Source organism: Schistocerca nitens, chromosome 7 (assembly GCF_023898315.1).
Source record: "Schistocerca nitens isolate TAMUIC-IGC-003100 chromosome 7, iqSchNite1.1, whole genome shotgun sequence".
Taxonomy (NCBI): Eukaryota; Metazoa; Arthropoda; class Insecta; order Orthoptera; family Acrididae; genus Schistocerca; species Schistocerca nitens.
Genome location: NC_064620.1, coordinates 102,901,963 through 102,918,883, shown reverse-complemented (window position 1 = coordinate 102,918,883; position 16,921 = coordinate 102,901,963). Strand labels below are relative to the sequence as shown.

General features: G+C 44.9%; 1 non-coding gene across 1 annotated transcript; it reads right to left on the bottom strand.

Annotated features, from left to right (window-relative positions):
- Positions 1 to 10,948: 10,948 nt before the first annotated feature.
- Trnat-ugu (transfer RNA threonine (anticodon UGU)) lies at positions 10,949 to 11,023 on the bottom strand. The gene has a single exon. It is a non-coding gene; the product is annotated as a tRNA-Thr (tRNA).
- Between the last annotated feature and the right edge of the window lie 5,898 nt (positions 11,024 to 16,921).

The following is a 16,921-nucleotide window of genomic DNA, read 5'->3' as shown; positions in this document are numbered from 1 at the left end:
ACAACAACACATGCACATTCAAAATATATAGGAAAAACACAATGACTGACACCACAATCCCTGCAACCTCATGTCACCCAAATATTCATAAACAGGCAGCTTACAGGTCAATGCTGCATAGGGCAACAAAAATACCATTGAACCAAGAAAATATGCAACAAGAAATAAACACAGTGAAGAAGATTGCAGTTGCCAATGGTTACAATGCTTCCATGGTTGACACAATCTTAGACAAAATGAAGAGAAACCCAGGTACAAACTGCACCACAGAAGAAAAAGAGAAAAACAAATATATATCTAGCATTCCATACATAGGCAATGTATCACAGAAGATTGAAAATATTTTCAAAAATCACGGAGTAAAAATTGGGTTTTCTACATCCAATAAACTACACCAAAAACTAATACATAATATAAAGTGTAATCATGATCCATATTCAGACTCTGGAATATACAAGGTAATATGCCAGGAATGCTCCAAGTTCTACATAGGACAAACAGGCCGAAATATCAACACCAGGTACATAGAGCACATTAGAGCATACACCCACAACAAACACACTACATCAGCAATAGCAACACACATACATAATACAGGACACCCATTTGGAAAAATAGAGCAAAATGTCAAAGTACTCCACCGACTAGATAAAGGACATAAAATGGATTTGCTTGAAGAACTGGAGATATATTCACATTACAGAAAATATGAAGATAAAATATTAAATGAAAAACTTGAAAGTGAATCAGGGAATTTCTTCAGATGTTTCGATAATATACTTAAATAAAAATAGTAAAACATAGAAATAAGCACAATTGTAAAATCAGTATAAGTAATTCATGAGCCAAATTGTAAAGATAAATTAACCTCTGTACAAAAGCATATCATAATCTGTGGAAGACCTATAATGTTATCTCTGTGAACTACCTATAAGAAGATCTTTGTAACTGTTTTGTTTATATAAGATACTTTCGATGTGTAAAATGTACAAGTTGTGTGTGATGTTAAGTGTGTGTGACTCTACACAAATGGACCATTAGAAAATTGTAAGTACAAATTGTTCTCAAACTTTAGCCACTAACCTCACAGAAAATATTGATACCCAACTAAAAATCGCGTTTCTTATGTATTACAGTAAAAGTCAACAAAATGAAGCAGACTCACACACACTGACAACATCAAAAGAAATGGCTTAACACACATCATAAAAACGCACTTGAAAATGGGAATTATTTCTCGAAACGCGTCGTGCAAATAGTAAAATAAAGAAAATCGTGACTGGTAGCAGAAGATTTATTTATTTATAAACAAACCTATCGATTCAAAATCGTTTGTTTGGTTACTCAGTCATTATACTGGCACCGAATTCGGTTTTCCGAAATTGTTTTGCCGTGGAAGATCGTAACACGGTCCGTCCTTTCAGTCATCACATGAACGCTGGAATGGCCAATATTGGGATAACCAGTTGCGGAATAGAAAAGCAACTACAACCGCTCAGTAGTGGAAAGGCGTTAGGACCAAATGAGATACCTGTAAGGTTCTTCAAAGATTATGCGAAAGAACTTGCTCCCCTTCTAGCAGCAGTTTATCGTAGCTCGCTGGAGCAACGAAGGGCATCTAGCGACTGTAAGAAAGCGAACGTCACTCTAGTTTTCAAGAAGAGTCGTAGGAAAGATGTACGTAATCATAGGTTTATATCGATGGCGTCAATCTGTTGTAGTAGTATGGAACATGTATTACGCCCAGGAATTATGAAGTTTTTGAAGAACGAAAATCTCCTCTATAAAAATCAACATGGATTCCGCAAACAGAGAGCTTGCGAAACTCAGCTCGCTCTGTTCCTCCATGTGATCCATTTCACTGTAGACAACGGTGCTCTAGTTGATGCCGTGTTCCTCGACTTCAGGAAGGCATCTGACACAGTCCCGCTCTGCCGTTTAGTTAAATACGAGCTTAATGAGTATCGGGCCAGATTTGCGACTTTATTCTAGACTTCCTTGCAGACAGAACTCAACACGTCGCTCCTAACGGAACAAAATCTACAGTTGTAAATGTTATTTCCGGAGTACTGGAAGGAAATGTGATATGACAGCTGCTGTTTAGAATGTACAGGGTGCTGCAGAACCGACTAAGCTGTTTCTATCGATTACCGCTGGGGCTGTGACGAGGGCAGGCGGTTGCACATGGCCTGCCTTTGTTCAGCCGTTGACCCCATTCCTCTAGCCAGCATGGTCTGGACCGGTGCACATCGTGGTTTTGCCGTTCGCGCTTATTATGAAAACAACAGATCTCTGATCGCTACACCACGAGCTTTTCGGCGACAGTTCAGCGTTCCACGCGACAATGCCGTTCCTAATGCAAACACAATTCGGTTCTGGGTTCGCTAGTTGCACGCTAAGAGTAGATATACATGGACGACGCAGATCCATCAGAACGCCAGAAAATGTGAGAACAGCAGTTCCACAATCGTCGGATCGTTCTGCTCGACGACATGCTGTTGCATTGTGGATTTCAGACCGCAGTCTGAGAAGCATTGTGCTTGCGATTTGAAGTTCCATCCTTTCAAAATAATGATTGCTCAAGAATTACGCCCAGCAGACTACGCCAACCATCAAAATCTGTGTGACCAAATGCTTGCTCAGATCCCTCCGAATGCAGCTTTCTTCAGTAGTGACGAGGCTCTTTTTCATCTTAGTGGGTGCGTGAATAAGCAAAACTTTCGCTACTGGGCTGAAAATAACCCCCAAATTATTCATGAAAATCCTCAACATTCTCTTAAAGTGACTGTGTGGTGCGCCATATCACTATTTGGCGTGCTAGGCCTTACTTTTTTTGGGAGGAAGGCTTGACCGTGACAGTGAATTCCACACGTTATGTTTCAATGCCGCAAAATTTTTTGCAACCCAGAATGGACGAGATTGTTGGAGAACATGGACTGGGGGACTTTTGGTTCCAAAAGGATGGAGCTACTGCTCACACAGCTCGAATTTCACTTGATGTTCCGAGAGAAATGTTTCCGGGACGGATCGTCTCTTTGAGGGGTGATGGCGGGTGACTTGCGCGGTCGCCAGATTTGAGCATTTGTGACTACTTTCTTTGGGGATATCTGAAGGAAAAGGTTTTCAAAAGCCGCCCTCACACCCTATCAGAGTTAAAAAAGCGGGTTATTGACGAAGTGAATGCCATAAACCGCGTTATGTGGTCAAGAACTGCTCGAAACTTCAGGGATCATCTACAACAATGTATTGATGCTAACGGCCGCCAACTGAAATGCAGGAGGATCTGCAACGAACTGACGCATGGTGCAGGGAATGGCAATTGAATCTCAATGCAGACAAGTGTAATGTGCTGCGAATACATAGAAAGAAAGATCCTTTATCATTTAGCTGCAATATAGCAGGTCAGCAACTGGAAGCAGTTAATTCCATAAATTATCTGGGAGTAGGCATTAGGAGTGATTTAAAATGGAATGACCATACAAAATTAATCATCGGTAAAGCAGATGCCAGAATGAGATTCATTGCAGGAATCCTAAGGAAATGCAGTCCGAAAACAAAGGAAGTAGGTTACAGTACACTTGTTCGCCCACTGCTTGAATACTTTCGGAAGAACATCATCCACGCAATTCCTAAGCTTGCAAGAATTGACAAGTGCGAGAATTATCGCATAGTCAGCTTAAGAGGTCATGAATCCAAGGTGCTGACACAAAAAATATGCAGAAAAATGGAAAAGAAAACTGAGGATGTCTTGAACGACGATCAGGTTGGCTTTAGAAAAGGTGAAGGCACCAGAGAGTCAGTTATGACGTTGCGGTTGCAAGCAAGATTCAAGAAAAATCAAGACACATTCATAGGAACCGTCGACCTCCAAAAAGCGTTCGACAACGTAATATGGGCAAGACGCCCGAAATCCTGACTAAAGTTGGGGTAATTTACAATATAAAAACCAAGCTGGAACAATGGGAGTGGAAGATCAAGAACTAAGTGCAGGGTTTGGAAAAGGCTTAAGACAAGGATGTAATCTTGCGCCCTTACTGTTCAGTCTATATGTCGAAGAAGCAATGAGGGAAATAAAAGAAAGGTTGAAGATTAAGATTAAAATTGTAGGTGAACGGATATCAGTTTTAAGATCCCCTGATGACATTTCTATCCTCAATGAAAGTGAGAAAGAGTCACAGAACCTGTTGAATATCTAATGAGTATGGTATATGGATCGAGAGTAAGACGAAAGAGAGAAAGACGAAAGTAATGAGAAGTAGCAGAAATAAGAGCAATAAACTTAACGTCAGGATTGGTGATCATGAAGTGGATGAAATTAAGGAATTCTACTACTTTGTCAGCAAAATAACCAATGAACGAACGGAGCAAGGGGGATAGAAAAGGCAGACTAGCACCGGCAAAGAGGGCATTCCTCGCCAAGAGAAGTCTCTTGGTATCAAAAATAGATCTTAATTTGAGGAAGAAATTTCTGAGAACCTACGTTTGGAGCAAGGCATTATAGGGCAGTGAGACATGGACTGTGGGAAAAGAGACTAGAAGCATTTGAGATGTGGTGCTACAGAAGAATGACAAAAATTCGACCTGAAGTTTTCCCGGCGTATTTCCAATTTGAACAGTTCTCGGGTATCCGACCGGGTAGCGTCGTAATTTCTCCACAATATTTCGGCAGACGTACACGCTGCCATCTTCAGGTGATTCCTGACGAATGCTGTGCCGTTCCACTCGGCGCCCTATACAGGGTGAGTCACCTAACGTTACCGCTGGATATATTTCGTAAACCACATCAAATACTGACGAACCGATTCCACAGCCCGAACGTGAGGAGAGGGGCTAGTGTAATTGTTTAATACAAACCATACAAAATGCACGGAAGTATGTTTTTCAACACAAACCTACGTTTTTTTAAATGGAACCACGTTAGTTTTGTTAGCACATCTGAACATATAAACAAATACGTAATCAGTGCCGTTTGTTGCATTGTGAAATGTTAATTACATCCGGAGATATTGTAACCTAAAGTTGACGCCTGAAACCTCCGACGTTCAGTTGCGTGTTGTAACAAACGCGGGCCACGGTCGGCGAGCAGCATCTGCAGGGACATGTTTACAATGACGACCATGTTTACGCGTGTGGCTGTAGTGCTCTGTTGTGGTTTGGTCTAGCTGTCGCAGTGTCCGCATGTAGCGCTTGCTGCTATTGTTATTCTGCATTCGTCTCCGCACGCAGACCAACTGTAGAACACCGTGTTACCAGACGTCTGTGTTAGTGTAGTGTTGTAGGAACTGTGACCATGGCGGAGATGATACTCATCTATGGCGAGTGTCGACGAAATGCAGCTGAAGCCTGCAGGGTGTATGCAGAACGGTACCCGGACAGAGAGCATCCAACGTGCCGCACATTGCAAAACATCTACCGCCAACTGAATGCAACAGGTATGGTCGTAGCACGCAAACGGGTCCGTAACAGGCCCGTCACAGGAGAAGCGGGTGCAGTTGGTGTGTTAGCTGCTGTTGCCATGAACCCACACATGAGTACACGGGACATTGCGAGAGCCGGTGGACTGAGTCAAAGTAGTGTCATGCGCATACTGCATCGTCACCGCTTTCACCCGTTTCATGTGTCGCTACATCAGCAATTACATGGAGATGACTTTAATCATCGAGTGCAATTCTGTCAATGGGCATTAACAGGGAATGCGTTGCAGTTCTACCTGTTTACCGATGAAGCGGGTTTCACAAACCACGGGGCAGTGAATCTACGGAACATGCATTACTGGTCCGTGGGCAATCCTCGCTGGCTCAGACAGGTAGAGCGACAGCGACAGTGGACTGTGAATGTATGGTACGGAATCACTGGCGACCACCTCATTGGTCCTCACTTCATTGCAGGGGCCCAAACAGCTGCAACATACATCGCGTTTCTACAGAATGATTTGCCAACGTTGCTCGAAAATGTCCCACTGGAAAAGCGTCGACGTATGTGGTATCAGCTTGATGGTGCACTTGCACATTCCGCAATTAACATTAGGCTGACCCTTGACAGGATGTTCGACGGGCGTTTCATAGGACGTGGAGGACGCATAAATTGGCCAGCCCGTTCTCCTGATCTTACACCTCTGGACTTCTTTCTGTGCGGTACGTTAAAGGAGAATTGGTACCGTGATGTGCCTAAAACCCTAGAGGATATGAAACAACGTATTTTGGCAGCCTGCGGCGACATTACACCATATGTACTGCGGCGTGTACGACATTCATTACGCCAGAGATTGCAATTGTGTGCAGCAAATGATGGCCACCACATTGAACATCTATTGGCCTGACATGTCGGGACACACTCTATTCCACCCCGTAATTGAAAACGGAAACCACGTGTGTACGTGTACCTCACCCCTCATGGTAATGTACATGTGCGTCAGTGAAAAAGACCAATAAAAAGGTGTTAGCATGTGGACGTAATGTGCTGTTCCAGTCTCTTCTGTACCTAAGGTCCATCACCGATCCCTTTGGATCCCTACGTAATTCAGTGCTCTCCGATACACACGATCGAACAGCGGAGGAGTGGTACTCAAGCGTCAACTTTAGGTTACAATATCTCCGGATGTAATTAACATTTTACAATGCAACAAACGGCACTGATTACGTATTTGTTTATATGTTCAGATGTGCTAACAAAACTAACGGGGTTCCATTTAAAAAAAAACGTAGGTTTGTGTTAAAAAAACATACTTCCGTGCATTTTTTATGGTTTGTATTAACCAATTACACTAGCCCCTCTCCTCACGTTCGGTATGTGGAATAGATTCGTCAGTATTTGATGTGGTTTAGACCGGTATTACACTATCAAATTTCTTTGTCAAAGATATGGTCAAAGATGTGATCCAATATTCCGTCCAATATATTTGACAAAGATCTTTGACGTAGCGCTAGAAGGGGTATTACACTGTCATCAAATTTTTCGTCGAAGTTCAAGATGGCTGACAACAACTTGTTATTAACCGCAGCAGTTGTACGTACCCCAATTGCATTGTGTGCACATGCGGAAAAGAAGTGGGGGAAAAATGGAACCATACATACGAGGTTGACAGTCTTAAAAGTCCTGGGATTACAACTTGATAACAAATTCAGTTGGGAGGAGCACACCACAGAACTGCAGAAAGGCCTTAACAAATCTGTATTTGCAATTCGAGTGTTAGCAGACATAGGCAACATAAAAATGAAAAAGCTTGCATACTTTGCCTACTTTCATTCCATAATGTCATATGGGATAATATTTTGTGGTAAATCTTGAAGTCAAACAAAAGTTTTCAGAGTCCAAAAGCGTGTAATACGTATTATTTGTGGATTAAATTCACGGACGTCCTACAGAAACCTCTTCAAAGAACTGGATATACTAACTACTGCCTCTCAGTATATTTACTTCTTAATGAAATTTGTCGTAAATAATATATCTCTTTTTCCAACAAACAACTCAGTTCATACATACAATACCAGAAACAAAAATGATCTGCAAAAGGACTTAAAAGCACTTACTATAGTTCAAAAAGGGGTCCACTACTCAGGAACACTCATCTTCAATAATTTGCCAGGAAACATAAAAAATTTAGTTAGAAATTAAGGTCAGTTTAAAAGGAGCCTGAAAAACTTACTACTGGCCAACTCCTTCTACTCAATTGGCGAAATTTTTAATAGAAACAAATGGTGTATTGTATTTATTCATACTATTAGTATTGTTATTTCAGCTTAAAAAAATCGACATGTTCCACATCCACGAGGATCTCCTCAGCACGGATCAATGGAACGAAAAACTAATCTAATCTGGGTGAAGCCGTGGGTTTTACGACGACACGATAAAAGCATTCAACAAAACTTGTTACGTGAGCTTACAGTGGAAGACGTCAAGTTGTACATCAATTACTTAAGAATGGATGAGCATACATTTCTGTATGAGCTCAATGAAGTGTATCCTCATATCTGAAAGCACAATATTCACTTAAGAACTGCTACATCTTCAGAAGACAGGCTCACTGTAACACTCCGATTCCTTGCTACAGGAGAGGGTTATGTTATGTTATGTCAGGTCAGGTCAGGTCTCCAATCTTCTTAATCTATTTTTGTATTCAGGGTGCCTCACGTTGTAAAGCGCCTCGTCAGCTTCAGACATCTCTATTAATTTTGTAGTTGTCGGCACACACCAATTGTATTTACCGGCAATGGTTATAAAAACACTACAGACGACAGAACGCTGCAGCGATGCTAGCGCTCCATGTGGTAACATGTCACATTGCAGTGAACAGAAGACAAGCGGTTTCTTTGATCAAATATACAGCGAGGCCCTAGATTTGATCAAATATTGGACGACATTTGACAAAGTCCCTATTACACTATCAAATATCTTTGACAAAGATATTGGACAAAGATTTTGGACAAAGAAATTTGATAGTGTAATACCGGCCTTACGAAATATATCCAGCGGTAATGTTAGGTGACTCACCCTGTATGTACTAGCCGTTACCCCCTCCACCGTTCCTCTCCTGGTGCCTTTGGTGTGGCCGGCGCGGCGGCTACTGGAGGTGGTGGGGGAAGCGGCGCCTGGGTCTGAACTGGGGTCTGCAGTCTCCCTGCTGCCGCCGTCGGGGGCGGTCCTCGATCTCTGGGACCGCATCTTTCTCTCCAGGCTGAGTGCAGAGTTCCAAGCTTGACTAAGTTGAAGGCCACTGTCTTTATTAATTAGATCGTCCTGTAGTCGGATTTCGGTGGCCTCTTTAGTAACGTAGTCCCAGACGGAGTAGGACTGACAGAGTATTTTTGTTTTTTCATAGTCCATAGTATGGCCAGTCTTTATACAATGGTTAGCCACGGCTGATTTAGTGGCCTGGCGTAATTCGGTATGGCGCTTGTGTTTGCGGCACCTGTCTTCTACAGTGCGGACTGTCTCCCCAAAGTATGTTTTTCCGCACTGACAGGGAATTTGATAAACGCCTGGTTTTCGAAGGCCTTGGTCATCTTTCACTGAACCCAGTAGAGTCAAGGTTTTTGCAGGGGATCGGAATACACATTTCCCGTTGTGTTTCCCCAGGATTCTACCGATTTTTCTTGAGGTGTTTCCGACAAATGGAATGCACGTCAATGAATTGTGTTCTTCATGTTTCTTCTTGTTGTTCTATTGGCGCAGTCTGTCTGAGTCCTGTTGTTCGTCCTACGGGATCTTTACTAATGTAATCAGTAGAACACGACACAGAAAGCGACAACTCGAGACGACCCGACCTAGTATTGAACGCTTGCGTAAGTCATGTGCATAACACTCTATTGATTACGCGAATCAATATTTCCTATTCTCACTTATGGAGGACCGCATAGGTGATGTGAATTTCTCTCCCTGTTCATGGCTTTTGGATACTGGTGTCGTAAATACACCCCCCCCTCCTCCCCCCTCCCCCATCGAGTGGCATATACCTATCGCCATTTCGTAACTGCAGTACAAGATCTGATATGCGCAGCATCTTGGCTGTATTTATGCGTAACATTAAATCCTTCTTCATCTCCTTTTCCATTCAGCCATGTGACTATAGGAATAACGGCCTTGTACACTACAACTTATCCAAAAGCATTCTGTATTCAGGAGGAGATTAAAGTTTTATCTGTTGTTATCGGTGTAGCGTCCATCTCCTCGAGCTTGTGTTGTTCCTTCCGTCAAATAATGCACCGATATTTTTGTCACATTGTCAACACTAGAAAAATCTATTTCTGTTTCTTTCCTGCATTTCGCCTGCTAGCCTCACCCTAATATATCACCTCTTTCTCTGGAGCAGTCAGCTTGTTCTCCAGATCTGATTCCTTCCATATGGAAGGCGTACTCGAGGTGACAAAAGTCATGGGCTAGCGATATGCGTATATACAGATGGCAGAAGCATCGCGCACGCAAGATATGAAACGGCGTTGCATTAGCGGACCTGTCTTTTGTACTCAGATGATTCCTGTGAAGAGGTATCGGACTTGATTGTTGCCGCATGACATTAATTAACAGACTTTGAGTGCGGATTGGTAGCTGGAGCTAGAAGTAGGGGACGTTCCATTTGGGAAATTGCTAAATCTACAGAGCAAGAACCAACTCGATTTGCCAACTTATTTATTAAGGAAACTACAATAAACCACCAACTGCAACACACTCTTCAAAACCAACAAATCAATAAGGATCCCTTCTGCGGATCAAGCAAATAACAACTAATTCCTACAGTCAGAGGCCGGCCGGTGTGGCCGAGCGGTTCTAGGCGCTGCAGTCTGGAGCCGCGCTACCGCTACGGTCGCAGGTTCGAATCCTGCCTCGGGCATAGTTGTGTGTGATGTCCTTAGGTCAGTTAGGTTTAAGTAGTTCTAAGTTCTAGGGGACTGATGACCTCAGAAGTTAAGTCCCATAGTGCTCAGAGCCATTTGAACCTACAATCAGAGTTCTTTTCAACTGTTTACCCGTAGAACTGTTAGTCGGCTGTTAGCAGCTGGTAGGTAGCGTAACACGACGGAAGCGACGTTTCACAGTCGTTGCAGAAGAGAGGACGGTCGAGGTGGCACACCGTCGGACCAGACGAGCTTCTCCGCACTCGTAGAGCCGAGACCTGCCTGCTGAACGGCTTGGCGCCGGCTTATCTGGCCCTGGGTGGAAGAATACTTCCGGGACTATTTGCACACAGGTGATCGCCAGGGAATAGTTCGTTGATCTTCACGCCCCCTTCCTCTGCTGTTGGTTAATGTCCTCTGACGGACGGTGGCCGCATCTACGTCAGGCAGGCAGTAGTAGCCGACCGAGACACACGCAGCGACAGGGAAGTAACCCCTTTTGTGACATTTACGAGTTCCTAACCAGGAGCGAATTTTACTATGAAATGATAATTAAATGGACACCCTAGCTGCAAACAGGCGTTGATGTACTTCATTGGGGACATGTTGAAAATGTGTGCCCCGACCGGGACTCGAACCCGGGATCTCCTGCTTACATGGCAGACGCTCTATCCATCTGAGCCACCGCGGGCGCAGAGGATGGTGCGTCTGCAGGGACTTATCCCTTGCACGCTCCCCGTGAGATCCACATTCCCAACATGTCGACACCACTACATTCGTAGTGCGCCTAATAGATGTTTGCCCATTATACTCATTACTCGTGGCAGATTAATCTACCAAGTCCCGTACGAGTTCGGGCATAGCGTGCGCGTTCGCACAAGAAGGTCAATGGCCGGGAAGCCATATTTTAACTATATATGACGGTAGTATCTGTTCCCGAAAGAACAGTTACCGTGGATGACCATGACTATTAGGCGCACTACGAATGTAGTGGTGTGGACATGTTGGGAATGTGGATCTCACAGGGAGCGTGCAAGGGATAAGTCCCTGCAGACGCACTCTCCTCTGCGCCCGCGGTGGCTCAGGTAGCCGGCACGGTAGCTCAGCGTGTTCGGTCAGAGGGTTAGTTGCCCTCTGTAATAAAAAAAACTGAGTTAATCGATCATCAACGAACTTACACGGATGTTTTACGACGTCCGCCCCGAGCAGACGCAACGAACAAAAGCTAACAAAATGAGATTTAAAAAAAAGAGAAAAAGAAAAAAAAGATGGATAGAGCGTCTGCCATGTAAGCAGGAGATCCCGGGTTCGAATCCCGGTCGGGGCACACATTTTCAACATGTCCCCAATGAAGTACATCAACGCCTGTTTGCAGCTAGGGTGTCCATTTAATTATCATTTCATTTCTAGCAAAGCTGCATGGTCATCCACGGTAACTGTTCTTTCGGGAACAGATACTACCGTCATATATAGAATTTTACTATGTCATCTGTTTGCTTTAATAGTTTAGTTTCTTGTGATTCTGCGTGTAAATTTAATATCTATAGCCACAGTTCTCGCGTTTTCGTTTGCGTCGGAAAGTTAACCGATTTTGGGACATATTAAAAGTTCCTAAGCGGGGGCGAATTATTTAATTTCACTTGAGTGCTTCGGTAGTTAGTTTTTGAATCTCTGTGTATTATTAGACACAGTTCCTGCGTTTTCGTCAGTAAAGTTGCGCATCACGTGCCGATAGTCCGTTTATCTGCATAGGTTAGTTTTCCACGGTCTTTAGTATGGACAGGGACTGCGATTGTTGTTTGCGGATGCGAGCCGAGTTGGTAACACTTCGCTCTCAGCGTCAGGCTGTGATGGCTTCGGTTGCACAGCTTGAGGCTGCAGTGGATGGGCACCACACTGTGGGCCGGCCAAGGGGACCAACGGACGTCCAGCACGTCCGAGTCCTCCGATCGGTCCTCACCGGTGGCCAGCCCAGTTATTCTCGCACTGAGGTTGACCCCTCACCTGTGGCCGAGTGGGTGGTCGAACCGGGGCCAAGCAGGCGGCGAAAGACTTCCCAGGCGGCCGCACGTAAGGACCCCCGGTTTGTCTAACAAACAGGTTCCAGGTGCTGTCTGTGGCTGACACTATCGCTGAGCCAGATGCTGTCGCCTGTCCTGTTTCAGAGGAAACCACTCGGCCTGAAAGATCCGGGCACTCACAGAGGGTGGGATTATTGGTGGTTGGGAGCTCCGATGTTAGGTCCGTTATGGGGCCCCTTAGGGACTTGGCTGACAAGAAGGGAAAGAAAACCAATGTGCACTCCGTGTGCATACCGGGTGGAGTCATTACAGATGTGGAAAGGGTCGTCCCAGATGCCATGAAGAGCACAGGGTGCAGCCAACTGCAGCTGGTTGCTCACGTCGGTACCAAGGATGTGTGTCACTTCGGATCAGAAGAGATTCTCTCTGGTTTCGAGCGGCTAACAGAAGTAGTAAAGGCTGCCAGTCTTGATTGCAAGATGAAAGCAGAGCTGACCATTTGCAGCATAGTCGACAGGATCGATTGCGGACCTCTAGTACAGAGCCGAGTGGAGGGTCTGAATCAGAGGCTCAGGTGGTTCTGCGACCGTGTAGGCTGCAGATTCCTATACTTGCGCCAAAGGGTGGTTGGGTTTTGAGTTCCGCTGAATATGTCAGCAATCCAGTACACGCAGGAGGCGGCTACACGGGTATCAGGGGCTGTGTGGCGTGGACTGGGCGTTCATTTTAGGTTAGAGGGTCTCGGGAAAACACAGAAAGAACATAGGTACAGGAACCATTGGTATAACAGTTGTAAATTGTCGTAGTTGTGTTGGTAAAGTACCAGAGCTCCAAGCGCTAGCAGAAAGCACTGATGCTCAAATCGATATAGGCACTGAAAGCTGACTGAAGCCGGATATAAGCTCAGCCGAAATTTTTGCGAAGAACCTGACGGTGTTCCAAAAGGACAGGCTAAACACGGTTGGCGGTGGCGCGTTTGTTGCTGTCAGAAGTAGCTTAACTTGTCGCAAAATTGAAGTAGATACTTCCTGTGAGTTAGTATGGGCAGAGGTCATTGTTGTCAACCGGAATAAAATAATAATTGGATCCTTTACCGACCTCCCAATTCACATGATACAGTTGCTAAAAGGGTCAAAGAAAACTTGAGTTTGATTTCAAACACGTACCCGAGTCATACGATAATAGTTGATGATGACTTTAATTTACCCTCGATGTGTTGGCGAAAATACATGTTTAATTCCGGAAGTACGCATAAAATATCATCCGAAATCGTGCTAAACGCATTCTCTGAAAATTGTTTCGAGCAGTTAGTTCATGAGCCCACGCGAATAGTAAACAGTTGTGAAAACATACTTGACCTCTTAGCAACAAATTATCCTGCGTTAATAACGAGCATAAAAGCCGATACAGGGATTAGTAAACACAGGGTTGTCGTAGCGAGACTGAATATTGTAATACCCAAATCTTCCAAAAATAAGCGAAAAATGTACGTATTCAAAAAAGCAAATAAAAATTCACTTGACGCCTTCCTGAGAGACAGTCTCCACTCATTCCAAATTAATCATATAAGTGTAGACCAGTAGTGGCTTGAATTCAAATACGTAGTATCGGCAGCACGTGAGAGATTTATACCAAATAAATTAACAAACGACGGAGCTGATCCTTCTTGGTGCACAAAACGGGTTAGAACACTGTTGCAGAAACAACGAAACAAACATGCCAAATTTAAACAGACGCAAAATCCCCAAGATTGGCGATCTTTTACAGAAGCTTGAAATTTAGCGCGGACTTCAGTACGAGATGCATATAACAGTTTCCACAACGAAACTTTGTCTCGAAACCTGGCAGAAATCCAAAGAGATTGTGGTCGTATGTGAAGAATGTTGGCGACAAGAAACAATCAATGCCTTTTCGGCGCGATAGCAATGGAAATACACTCCTGGAAATTGAAATAAGAACACCGTGAATTCATTGTCCCAGGAAGAGGAAACTTTATTGACACATTCCTGGGGTCAGATACATCACATGATCACACTGACAGAACCACAGGCACATAGACACAGGCAACAGAGCATGCACAATGTCGGCACTAGTACAGTGTATATCCACCTTTCGCAGCAATGCAGGCTGCTATTCTCCCATGGAGACGATCGTAGAGATGCTGGATGTAGTCCTGTGGAACGGCTTGCCATGCCATTTCCACCTGGCGCCTCAGTTGGACCAGCGTTCGTGCTGGACGTGCAGACCGCGTGAAACGACGCTTCATCCAGTCCCAAACATGCTCAATGGGGGACAGATCCGGAGATCTTGCTGGCCAGGGTAGTTGACTTACACCTTCTAGAGCACGTTGGGTGGCACGGGATACATGCGGACGTGCATTGTCCTGTTGGAACAGCAAGTTCCCTTGCCGGTCTAGGAATGGTAGAGCGATGGGTTCGATGACGGTTTGGATGTACCGTGCACTATTCAGTGTCCCCTCGACGATCACCAGTGGTGTACGGCCAGTGTAGGAGATCGCTCCCCACACCATGATGCCGGGTGTTGGCCCTGTGTGCCTCGGTCGTATGCAGTCCTGATTGTGGCGCTCACCTGCACGGCACCAAACACGCATACGACCATCATTGGCACCAAGGCAGAAGCGACTCTCATCGCTGAAGACGACACGTCTCCATTCGTCCCTCCATTCACGCCTGTCGCGACACCACTTGAGGCGGGCTGCACGATGTTGGGGCGTGAGCGGAAGACGGCCTAACGGTGTGCGGGACCGTAGCCCAGCTTCATGGAGACGGTTGCGAATGGTCCTCGCCGATACCCCAGGAGCAACAGTGTCCCTAATTTGCCGGGAAGTGGCGGTGCGGTCCCCTACGGCACTGCGTAGGATCCTACGGTCTTGGCGTGCATCCGTGCGTCGCTGCGGTCCGGTCCCAGGTCGACGGGCACGTGCACCTTCCGCCGACCACTGGCGACAACATCGATGTACTGTGGAGACCTCACGCCCCACGTGTTGAGCAATTCGGCGGTACGTCCACCCGGCCTCCCGCATGCCCACTATACGCCCTCGCTCAAAGTCCGTCAACTGCACATACGGTTCACGTCCACGCTGTCGCGGCATGCTACCAGTGTTAAAGACTGCGATGGAGCTCCGTATGCCACGGCAAACTGGCTGACACTGACGGCGGCGGTGCAAAAATGCTGCGCAGCTAGCGCCATTCGACGGCCAACACCGCGGTTCCTGGTGTGTCCGCTGTGCCGTGCGTGTGATCATTGCTTGTACAGCCCTCTCGCAGTGTCCGGAGCAAGTATGGTGGGTCTGACACACCGGTGTCAATGTGTTCTTTTTTCCATTTCCAGGAGTGTACTATCGAAGACAGTGCTGCGAAAGCAGAGTTACTAAATACAGGCTTCCGAAATGCCTTCACAAAAGAAGACGAAGTAAATATTCCAGAATTCGAATCGAGAACAGCTGCCAACATGAGTAACGTAGAAGTAAATATCTTCAGAGTAGTGAAGCAACTTAAATCACTTATTAAAAGCAAGTCTTCTGGTCCAGACTGTATACCAGTTAGGTTGCTTTCGGAGTACACTTATGCATTAGCTCCATACTTAAAAATCATATGCAACCGTTTGCTCGTCGAAATAAACGTACCCAAAGACTGGAAAGTTGCACAGGTGACACCAATATTCAAGAAAGTTAGTAGGAGTAATCCACTAAATTACAAGCCCATATCATTAACGTTGATGTGCAGCAGGATTTTTTAACATATATTGTGTTCGAACATTATGAATTACCACGAAGAAAACGGTTTATTGACACACTGTCAACATGGACTTAGAAAACATCGTTTTTGTGAAACAGAACTAGCTCGTTACTCGCATGAAGTGTTGAATGCTATTGACAAGTGATTTCAGATCGATTCCGTATTTTTGGATTTCCGGAATGCTTTTGACACTGTACCACACAAGCGGCTTATCATGAAATTGAGCGCTTTTGGAATATCGTCTCAGTTATGTGACTGGATCTGTGATTTCCTGTCAGAGAGGTCACAGTTCGTAGTAACTGACGGAAAGTCATCGGGTAAAAGAGAAGTGATTTCTGGCGTTCCCCAAGGAAGTGTTATAGGCCCTTTGCTGTTCCTTATCTACATAAAAGATTTGGGAGACAATCTGAGCAGCCGTCTTAGGTTGTTTGCAGATGACGCTGTCGTTTATCGACTAATAAATTGCTAAACGATTTAGAAAAGATATCTGAATGGTGCGAAAAGTGGCAGTTGACCCTAAATAACGAAAAGTGGGAGGTCATCCACATGAGTGCTAAAAGGAATTCGTTAAACTTCGGTTACACGATAAATAAGTCTAATCTAAAAGCCGTAAATTCAACTAAATACCTAGATATTACAACTACGAACACCTTAATTTGGAAGAAACACAGAGAAAACGTTGTGGGGAAGGCTAAGCAAAGACTGCGTTTTATTGGCAGGACAATTAGAAAATGTAACAGATTTACTAATGAGACTGTCTACACTACGCTTGTCCGTCCGCTTTTAGAATACTGCGGCATGATAGGACTGA